At 38.9% G+C, this 10,797-nt stretch overlaps 1 pseudogene across 1 annotated transcript; it reads left to right on the forward strand.

Annotated features, from left to right (window-relative positions):
• Positions 1-2,007: 2,007 nt before the first annotated feature.
• Positions 2,008-3,388, forward strand: LOC116548789 (annotated as a pseudogene). The gene is made up of 3 exons (XR_004267540.1): positions 2,008-2,351; positions 2,383-2,520; positions 2,797-3,388. The product of XR_004267540.1 is annotated as an immunoglobulin-binding protein 1-like (transcript).
• The last annotated feature ends 7,409 nt before the right edge of the window (positions 3,389-10,797 follow it).

A 10,797-nucleotide genomic window follows, 5' to 3' on the forward strand; every position in this document is an offset into this window, starting at 1 on the left:
GGTTACTTATAAAATATTTTGCTATGCATCATGATATTCCCAATATAAGAATAAATTAGCTTCTGGAAAATGTTTTCTTTTTGTTTGTTTTATTTATTTTTTTTTTTTTTATTTTTTTTTTTTAGGATGCATTCCAAGACAAAGGCAGAAACAGTTCCTGGGTAAGGGCAATTTTTTTTTACATGTTACATTTGTTCAGATGTTAGGTACAGAAAATAAATTTAATTGATTGATGTAGTGAGACTCAGGGCAATTTATTTTGAAAGAAAGTCAATATGATAATTTCATAATATTCTATATAGTTTAATAAACAATTATATTTATGTGAAAAACTCAGTGTATCATTTTTCTTTAATTTTCTTTATTTAAAATATTTCTGAATATTAAAGAAAAAAGTACTTCTTTAGATGCCCTCATTATTATTTTTTTATTAATCACATTGTTCGAATAAATTTTTATAGTTTTTTTGAATCCTCACTTGTACAGGATGATACATCCTAGCTTTGTTGCTATTTGAGTAAATCTGAATTATTATTTATCTTTCTTTTAGCAGATTCTAGCACCTCATATGTTATAGCAATTTTTTTGCTATTTTTGTTTCAATATACATGTCTACAGATTTATTTTGCGTGATATTTGAAATGAGTAAAATGGGTTGAATTTGCAGCCCTAAAAATATATTTGCTGTTAGTATATATTATGGTTGGGATTCCTTATTTGCAAACAAAGAGCATTTGCTCATGGTATAAAGTATAATCCGGGGACAGAAGAGATAAACAACCACACTTATATTTAATAGGTAAAGTATTATTAAATAGAAATAAGAAGGATGTACCCAAGAGTATAATAACATATTCAAAATGACATTTTAAAAATGATTTAAAGAAAGGATGTATTGTATGTAATGCTATTAATGGTGGAAAGTGTCCAGGTTCTTGGCATCTTGAACAAAGAATTAGACAAAATGTACAAATAAAGCAAGGAAGGAATGAAGGGTTTTATTGAAAATGAAAGTACAGTCTGGGCACAGTAGCTCATTCCTGTAATTCCAGCACTTTGAGAGGCTAAGGTAGGCAGGTCTCCTGAGGTCAGGAGTCCAAGATCATCCTGGCCAACATGGAAAAACCCAGTCTCTATAAAAATTTTTTAAAAAGTTGGGCGTGGTGGCATATGCCTATCATCCCAGCTACTCAGGAGGCTGAGGTGGGAGAATTGCTCAAACCCAGGAGGTAGAGGTTGCCATGAGCTGAGATCATGCCATTGCACTCCTGCCTGGGTGACAGAACGAGACTCCGTCTTAAAAAATAAAAACTAAATAAAACTAAATAAAAATAAAAAGGAAAATGCACTCCACAGTGAGAGACCAGGCCTGACCATAGGGGCTCAAAGGCCCTGTTACACAGTTTTTGTGAGTTTAAATATCTTGTACTTGGGGTATTCCCTATATAAATGAAGAAGATGAAGTAAAGTTACCAAGTCATTTATGGCGTATACCCTATGGAGAGGATATTTCCTGTTACAGCTGAAGTGTGAATTGGCCTTTTGTTCCCTGTCTCCAGACCCTATTTTCCTGTCTTATATGTTCCCTGAGAGATATGATCCCCCTAAATCTTTATGGGAGGCAGAGGAACTGATGGTGTTTTCTTCTGTAACTGCTTCATGCTGGATGGGGCATAGTTCCTACCCATTAAGGAGCACAGAATTCTCAGCCTGTTCTGCCTAGTGGAGGCAGGGCAGGATGGCAGCTTCTTGATGGCTAGTGGTGGTGTCTTCACGTGGAACTGGCTGGAACTTTTGTTGCATGGTCAGCTGAAGCTTGATGGTTTCTAGGTGACAGGAAATTAATTTGGTTAAAATATTTGATGGGAACTTCAGGGGATGGATACCTATGCTGTGAGAAATTTCTGTTATAGAGATTTGCAGGAGAAAAAAAATCAAAACCTGTCCTTTCTAGAACCTATGTGTTTCCTTAAATTCTTAGCATGAGTGGGCTTCTCTCTCCTCAAGATGGCCGCTGAAGACGAGTTACTGCTGCGCGGCTCCCAGAGCTATTGGAAACCAGCAAACAGCTGCTGGATGAAGTAGAAGTAGCGACTGCACCTGCCGGTTCCCGGATAGTCCAGGAGAAGGTGTTCAAGCGCCTGGACCTCCTTGAGAAGGCTGCCGAAATGTTATCGCAGCTCGACTTATTCAGCCAAAATGAAGACTTGGAAGAGATTGGTCCCACCGACCTGAAGTACCTATTTGGTGCGAGCATTTCAAGGAGCCCTCACTATGAAATAAGTCAGCCCTAGCAAATGTCTAGATCATTTGCAGCGGGCTCAAGAACACTTTATAAACGACTTAACTGAGTGCCATTGCTATCATGTGGCAGAGTCTGAGCTGCCATTGCTATCATGTGGCAGAGTCTGAGCTGCCCAAAGCCAAGAACAGCTCAGGTGAAAATCACACTGCTAATTCCTCTATGGCTTATCCCAGCCTCGTTGCTATGGCATCTCAAAGACAGGCTAAAATAGAGAGACACAAGCAGAAGAAGGATTTGGAGCATAGGTTGTCTGCAGTGAAATCTGCTGTGGAAAGTGGTCAAGCAGATGATGAGCGTGTTCGTGAATATTATCTTCTTCACCTTCAAAGGTGGATTGATATCAGCTTAGAAGAGATTGAGAGCATTGACCAGGAAATAAAGATCCTGAGAGAAAGAAACTCTTCAAGAGAGGCAATAACTTCTAACGCATCTCGTCTGGAGAGGCCTCCAATGGAACCCTTCATTCTCACTAGGAACACGGCCCAAACCAAAGTATTTGGAGCTGGTTATCCAAGTCTGGCAACTATGACAGTGAGTAACTGGTATGAGCAACATCGGAAATACGGAGCATTACCAGATCAGAGAATAACCAAGAAAACACCAGAAGAAGAATTCAGAAAAGCAGCTCAGCAACGGGAAAATCAAGAAAAAAAGGAGGAAGACGATGATGAACAAACACTGTACAGAGCTCCGGAGTGGGATGACTGGAAGGACACCCATCCTAGGGGCTATGGCAACCGACAGAACATGGGCTGATCTTCCCACAACACCACAGGACTGCAGGGTGCACACCTCCCCTGCCAAGAAAAATCATGCAGTCCTCCCCTCCCTGGGCTCCGGCTTCAGCTAGGTACAACAAAGGCAAAGATGCTAAATCTTGCTTTGCATTCAATAAAGTGTCAAGTGATTAAGTGTGTATTTGTATCCTAGGTGATGTGAACCAGCAGTCTTGTTTTGGCATCATCATCCTCATCATGTTGTATTTTAATTTCTTAAGTAGAAAGAAAAGAGTGCTGAGAAATGGCTCTGTATAATCAATGGCTGTCTGAATTCTCTGAAAAAATAAAAGTTCCCTCTATTACATGAGAAAAAAAAATTCTTAGCATGAGTGACTCTATTTTGGTTTGATTTGATTTGATGGGGCCTAGTACATAAGCCTAGTCCGACACAATGTTCTCTCAGAATTGTGTTTAGAAAGGTGAGAGTGTGACCAAAACTTAAGGCCGTAGCACCACTATCAGTTACCATCATTTTGGGTTCCTGGTCTCAGCACGTCATGTCTGCAAAAGGATGCTGCAGACATTGAAGGAATTTGAAGTCTTCCTCAATTTCCTTCTCTTGACCAGACATCAGGATAAATATATTTTTCATCTGCCATAGTAAGTAAATTTAATGAGGTGAGAAATTCTTCTGGGCCAGCATGTAAGGCTATACCCAATTTTACCATTAAGTCTCTCCCTAACAGGTTAGTTCTAGCTTCGGGGATTAGTAGAAATTTAATGTAAGTAATTGATTTCTGTATCTGACTTCTGTGTCTTCTAACTTTTTGCCTTAAAAACCTCTCCCTTTACCCCTGTGAAAAACGGTTTTGTCTGAGGAGCAGAGGATGCTAGATGGAAGGAAACAAACAGAGGAAATGAGCTGCTCTAGAATCTGTTAAAAAGGTTACAACTTCATATTCAGGACACACCACTAAACTTATCAAGGGCTCTTGGTGGGACTTGAGATAAAAAGAGCAGAGCACCTGACCTTCCTATTCTTCTTCAAAGCCTGTAAGCGGAATGATTTATTTCTTTCTCCCATTCAGAACATTCTCTCTTAAATAACCTACTCCTCCACATTTGAAATATTTATTTTTTTCTTTTGCCCTCACTATTTTTGGGTTCCCTGGCTCTACCTCCTTATGCCCTTTGCCCAAGCAAATGGGGAATTAAATTCTATATGTGTCCTGGGCCCTTGGATACTTTGTTTAGATGTGTATGGGCCTCCGGGTGGTGGAAAGTAGTATCAGGGGGCCCTATTTTCTGAGACCCTCTGCAGGAAAGTAGAGGACATAATTTTTGCTTTTTGCTTTTTCTTTTCCTTATCTCTTCTTACATATACTTTTTGAGCTTCCCTTAGAAGTTCTCCTATGGGTTTATTTTTCCAATTCTCTATCTTTTGCAATTTTGGGGGGGAGATGTTTAGTCAGGTATTAGTAACAAAATAAAGCTTTAACATTCCTTGCCCTAGGGGATCATCCAAATCTAGGCTTGCATATTTTCTTATTTGTCCTTTTAATGTATCTAAGAATTCCATAGGTACTTCATCTTTCCCTCATTGTATATTGAATACTTGGGAAAGATTTTAGGTCCAGGGAACTCATTCACAAATCCATTTAATTATCATTTCCCTAAGGTCTTTCATATATTTCCTGTGAGCTGCATTGTTATTGTACCACTGAGGGTCTTGGGCCAAGAATTTTTGATCTGCTTCAGGAACGTTTTGGCCAGGAGGATATTCACATTCCCAGACTACTAAAGCAGCCCTGTGGATCATGCTTCTTTCTTCCCCTGAAAAGAGTATGCCCAGAATGGACATTAACTTGGCCTAAGTATATAGTTGTGGCTCCCAATATTGATCAGTTTGATCTGCTGCCCCATAAATGCTGGACGTCTTTAAATGTTGGACTTCTGAGCTGGTTAAGGGGGTATTTATGAAGCCTATGGCTCCTTTTCCAAGGGGCACTTTAATTAAGGGGAAGAGAATGGGGCTGATTTCTTAGAGGTTGTTCTAGCTCATGCTGGAGCTTTCCTAGGGGAGGCACATGCTCAAGCATGTGGCTAAGGGGAGCATGGGACATTCATTAAGGATTATATGAGGGAGGAACTGAGTGAGGAGACTCCTGTGTGCCCTCTAGGGGCAGGGGATTTGGCAGAGGCAGGTGGTCTAGTGGGTCCCAGATGTTAGTGGGCTGTTCAGGGGTAGAGACCTTACTCCTTTCAGAGGAGTTGATTTCTGGCTTTCCTCCTATACCTTTGAGGGGCTAAAGGAGAACAGGTCCCTGCTACCAACACAGGGTATAATCTATTTTCTCCTGGGAGATGGAACTCTTGTCATTGACATACTGTATTAAATGTTGACAAATTCAATCCTCACTCGACTGAAACTTTTGCCAGAAAACTGAAGGTTTAAGGATGGGTTCTTTGGTCCAAAGGAAACAAGAATATTTTATCATTTGCTGTTTTTATTCTTGTGTTTAGTCCTTTCATTATCCCTCCAATAATTTACGATGAGGCCTAGGGGACTGTCAGGGGGAATTTTACTATTTCTTTGGACTTTTTTTATCTCTTGCTTTACCTGGGGTATTTCCTATTTTGAAGGCTGCTGAGGCTCAATCCCTTGTATTAGGGATTTCTTGCTCTCTCCCCTTTAGAGGTTTGCTGAGGCTCAATCCCTCCTATTACAGATTTCTTCCTTCCCTTCTCTAGAAGCTTAACCCACCTACTGGATGTCTCTTCATGTCTTGACCAAGGATTACTTCACCTTACCCATGGCTTTTCTTACCTTGGTCTGTGCAGAGTTACCTGGTCATGGTGATGTCTATTTGTAGACATCACCTGCATTACTCAGAGTTTGGATTTATTCATCACGCCAGGTGGGTCTCAATCTCTTACCCCTCAGGACACCACAATGAGGCATTGGGATGTATCTCCTCACAATAGATGATCAAAGACCCTTCGCTGGAGGAGAATGGGATCCTGGGTGTGTCCCCATATTGCTAGAAATAAGGGCTCAGAGTTGTAAAGAAAATGAGCACTCAAACAAAAGATTTCTCAGCAAGGCAAATTTACTTCTACAAAAGGGTGCTGCTCACACTCCTAGCCAAGGTGAGAAAACATCAAGCAAAGGAAGGAAGGGGTTTTTAGCCCTAACACAGTTAGTCTCTACTTCTGTGTCCTGTCCCCATTGGCTAGAGTTGGACCACACAACCTAAGCTGACCTGATTGGCTACTGTTTAAAATTGAATAGGGCTAACTAGGCAGGAAGGGAGAGGCTGTCCATCACAGTACAAGTCATTTCCAGGCAGATTAGGGCACAGAAAAGGAGGGGAGGTTCGTTTCAGCTGGAAAGATCAGGTAGTTAAGGGTGATTAGGAGATTAGGATTGACGAGATAAGTTGTTTATGGGATGGGTAACTAGGAGTGGGAAAATACAAGGAAATTGACCTTAAGAACAAATAAGTTAAAAATTAAAACTTCGAAGAGGATCTTACTGTATCTGACCTTTGCTGACACATTTTGTACACAGAATTATGTGCTAACTAAAGTTTTTATTCTTAGTAACCTAAAACTTTAGTGAGACCCTAAAAAGGAAGAAATTCTGAACTATTACATATGGGCATTTGTAGATACGAACAATTCAAAAATTTTACAAATATATTTCCTCATATTACAACCTTTCTTAATTGAAAATGACCTATATATTCAATGAGCATTAAAAATAACTTTAAGATTTTAATTTACACAAAAAGTTTATCTAAAGTGTTTATCTCATTTACTGTACTTAACTTTTACTTTTAATAAGGCAGACATAAGATGTCTATCAATACATGTAAAACATACATTGGTGTGGTCCAGAAAGGTGGTACAACTCAAGGTAAGGAAGGGGCTTCGGGTCTTTTAGATCACAGGTGGGAGATAAACTGCTGCATTCTTTTGAGTTTCTGATTAGCCTTTCCAAAGGAAGCAAACAGGCATGCATTTATCTCAGTGAGACTTTGAATAGAATGTAAGGCAGGCTCTCTCCAGGTAACTCCCAGCTTTGGAATTAACATTAACATTTTAAAACATCTAGCAAAGACAAACATAAAATTTAAACAAAATATATGCTAACAATTCTGAAGACATTTCTGTTTTTATTACACCAATAGTTTTAAAGCTAGCTTGTTTAGTAAAGTTACACTTTAAGTCAGGTGAACTTGAAAATTGCTTATACCCATTTACTTAATATATGAGAGCTCTTTTACTTATAAGCCAATTCAGTAGACACAGCATATAACAAGTGTACATACAAATAGACACATCTAGATATGTCTACACACAGATAAATGAAGATCCAATAGCTTGGAACCTTAGCCTGAGATAGCAATACAAGCTTGCTGGTTTTACCTTGCCCCATTAGATTACGCAAGGAAGGCTGTGAAACAAAATTTCAGGTAAAGCAGTCTCCATGGCAGTTTGATTTTTAAAAGCTAAACCTCCCCAGACTGCAAGAAGCAGTGGGGCCAAACAGTACCGAAGGAGGGCATCACACATTAACCAGAACCCCTGCTTTTAACAAAAGCCTGAATACATGCAACAGCATCCTACTTTCCAATTAGACAGTAAACTTTAAATTCCAAACAGTTTTGGCATCAAGCAGCATTGCAACTACAAGAGAAAATTCTAAGGAGGTTAATATTAAACTTTAGAACCTCTGCCAAGAGCGTACTCTTTGGAGAGTTTGAGGTCTGCAGAACCCATGGAGTGTTCCCCTGTGGGATCCAATCTTAGAGCTCCAGATGTCTCTGGCCTTAGGGGTGCATACCACATGTAAGTTTCCCCTTCAAAGCATACTATGAGCTCTATAAGAATAGCCATAAACTGTGATGAGAATTGAATGCCATGTGAGTCTGTTGTTCCTTAGCTGGTTGAGTACAATAAGGGAAGAACTGATCATATGAAAAGATTTAAGTTGCCTGAAGCATGTGAGTTTGCTCCAAGCTGCACCACCTGCAAGTAGGGATCAGGGACTACCTGAAGAAAATATTTAAAAAATATTCTTATCCCTTCAGAGCAGGGCAATTATTTCCATTCATTCCTTAGGCCTTCAGTCAATACTTGGGAGTGACTGCAGCCAATTGCCCTTAATTTCCAAGGAGATACTAGGAAACAGCCACCGTAAGACTGAAAAAGAAAGAGAGGGAAAAACAAAAATGAAAAAAGATGCAGATTCCTTAAGCGAACTGGGCAGTGCCAGTTAGGCTTCTCCACATGGTAACCCCTTAGTTTCATTGGCCGTGGCCAGAAACCTGCAGTTGCTTCCATGTTTAGGCACTGTCCTCCAGGGGTCCCAAGGAAAGGAAGAGAGAGAGAGAGAGAGAGAGAGAGAGAGAGAGAGAGAGAGAGAGAATGGAGCAGAAAGGTAAGGGAGAGAAATGAATCCCAAACTTAGGGCTTACCTCTTCCTCCAGACAGGCTCGCAAAAATATGTTACTGGTGGAGGGTGTACAGGTTCTTGGCATCTTGAGCAAAGAATTGGACAAAACACACAAACAAAGCAATGAATGAATGAAGGGTTTTATTGAAAAAGAAAGTACACTCAACAGTGTGAGAGTGGGCCTGAGCATAGGGACTCAAAGGCCTTATAACAGAGTTTTTATGAGTTTAAATACCCCTTACTTGGGGTATGTCTTATCTTATATAAATAAAGAGAATGAAGTAAAGTTACAAAGTCATTTATGGCATACGTCTTATGGAGAGAATATTTCCTATTATAACTGAAGTGCGAATTGACTGCATATGTTTCCTGCCTCTAGATTCTATTTTCCTGACTCAGTGCCATAATTTCACATTTACAATGCCAGTGTTAATTTTAATTTGTCTGCTTGTATATGGGTTGCCTTTTTTTTATTTTATGTATTCATTTACTTAGTTATTTAAGAGATAGGGTCTCACTCTGTCACCCAAGCTGAAATACACCGGCATGATACTGGCTCAAAGAAACCTCAATCTCCAAACGCAACTGATCCTCCCATCTCAGCCTCTTGAATAGCTAGGATTACAGGTCCATGCCACCATACTGGCTAATTTTTTAAATTTTTTTGTAAGACAGTGTCTCTTTGTCTCAGGCTGGTCTCAAACTCCTGGGTTCAAGGGATCTTCCTACCTTAGCCTCCCAAAGTGTTGGGATTATAAGCATGAGACACTGCATCCAGCTCTTTTACTTTAATCTTGAGTTTATTGTACTCTGATGTGTAATATTGTAACTCAAAGTTATAGCTTTGAAAGAATCATGTGTCATTTCTCCCATGGGATTCTCAAGAGTGTCTTTGCCCTTTCTGTCATAGTGATTTAACTCTGGCAGAAAAAGATATCTTACATTTATAAACTGTTTAATTTATTTAAATAATCTAACGGCTTTTACTAGGTTTTAAAATATTCAGTAGCAAAAAAGAAAGTCTCTAAAGCATTGTATGCTTCAAAAATAAATAAAATTCTAACTGTTCACCATTTTAAAATCCACTGCTCTTGGTTTTAATACTCCAGTGGGTCTCTAATTCATTCTTGTTATTTTCTGGCAAATATGTCACCTTTATTTTTTGCCTCTCTTTAAACTTATTTTTACCATATGAGGGGCTTTCTTTCTTTTTTAACCTATGATTTTATTAACAACATACCATTAGGAAAATGGAGCACTCTGTTGATTTATTTTTATTTTGTACAATCAGATTTTGCACAGATTTTTAAAAATAAAAGATAAAATTTGAAGCAACAAAAAATAGGTATTCCTTTATGGTAATATTAATTGTTAATTTTTAAATCTGTGTCTCCTAAAATAACATGGCATCCTTTTCAAAAATACTAAACATAGTCAAAGGAACAACCCATTGACTTACAGCATCGGAAGCATTTTCATTAGAATCTCCAAAGATAGAGTGTCTCAGCCTGTTTTTGCTATAATTTTTTTTAAGTGGCACATTCTAAGAGACTAGCATTAACAAGTTAAAAGCCAAAGAAGAGTCTTGCCAAATGTTTAACTCTTGAGATAAAGGGTCAGGGAAGTCTTATATCCTCAAGTTAGCTGCTTTGCTTAAAGTAACATGGATAAAATAGGCACAAAGCAGGCACATCATGATTCTACTCTAGGTAAATCTTGATGAAGTAGATCATACAAGTTCTGAGGATAGCTATAGACAAAATATAATCTCTTGCATGTTTATTTTGGAAGTAGCACATGCAATTACACAAATTTCATAAAATCTTCTATGTGACTTTAACAGGCTCATGTAAATGGTTGTCATTCCCATAAAAGGCTGATGGGGTTAACAGGCTGTGTCTTCAAATCAAATAGTTATGTCAGTCCGAAAAGGCCAAGTGATTCTGTCATGATAAACAAAATCCCACACCTTAGCTTCTTGAACCAACAAAGCTTTGTTTCTTACTCACTCTATGTGTTATTCACTCTAAATTTTCATTGCAAGTTGGCGGTGGCATTTTTCAATGTTGCCATTATTCTCACCATGGGACCCAGGCTGTTGGAGAAACTGTAATCTGGAACATTTCCACTTGCTCTGGTAAATAGTAAATAGCACCCCAGAGTATGTTACAGAACCAATTAAGTTCTCAACCCAGAAGTGACACAGTTCACTTTCACCTCGTAACTCATTGACTGGAGTGGTCATATGGTTCCCCTGAAGTACAGAGGCAGAGGGAGTGAAATGCTACCAGGTGACAGGAAAATATAAATAT

The sequence above is a fragment of the Sapajus apella genome, unplaced genomic scaffold (assembly GCF_009761245.1).
Source record: "Sapajus apella isolate SASKATOON/1434 unplaced genomic scaffold, GSC_monkey_1.0 scaffold5, whole genome shotgun sequence".
Taxonomy (NCBI): Eukaryota; Metazoa; Chordata; class Mammalia; order Primates; family Cebidae; genus Sapajus; species Sapajus apella.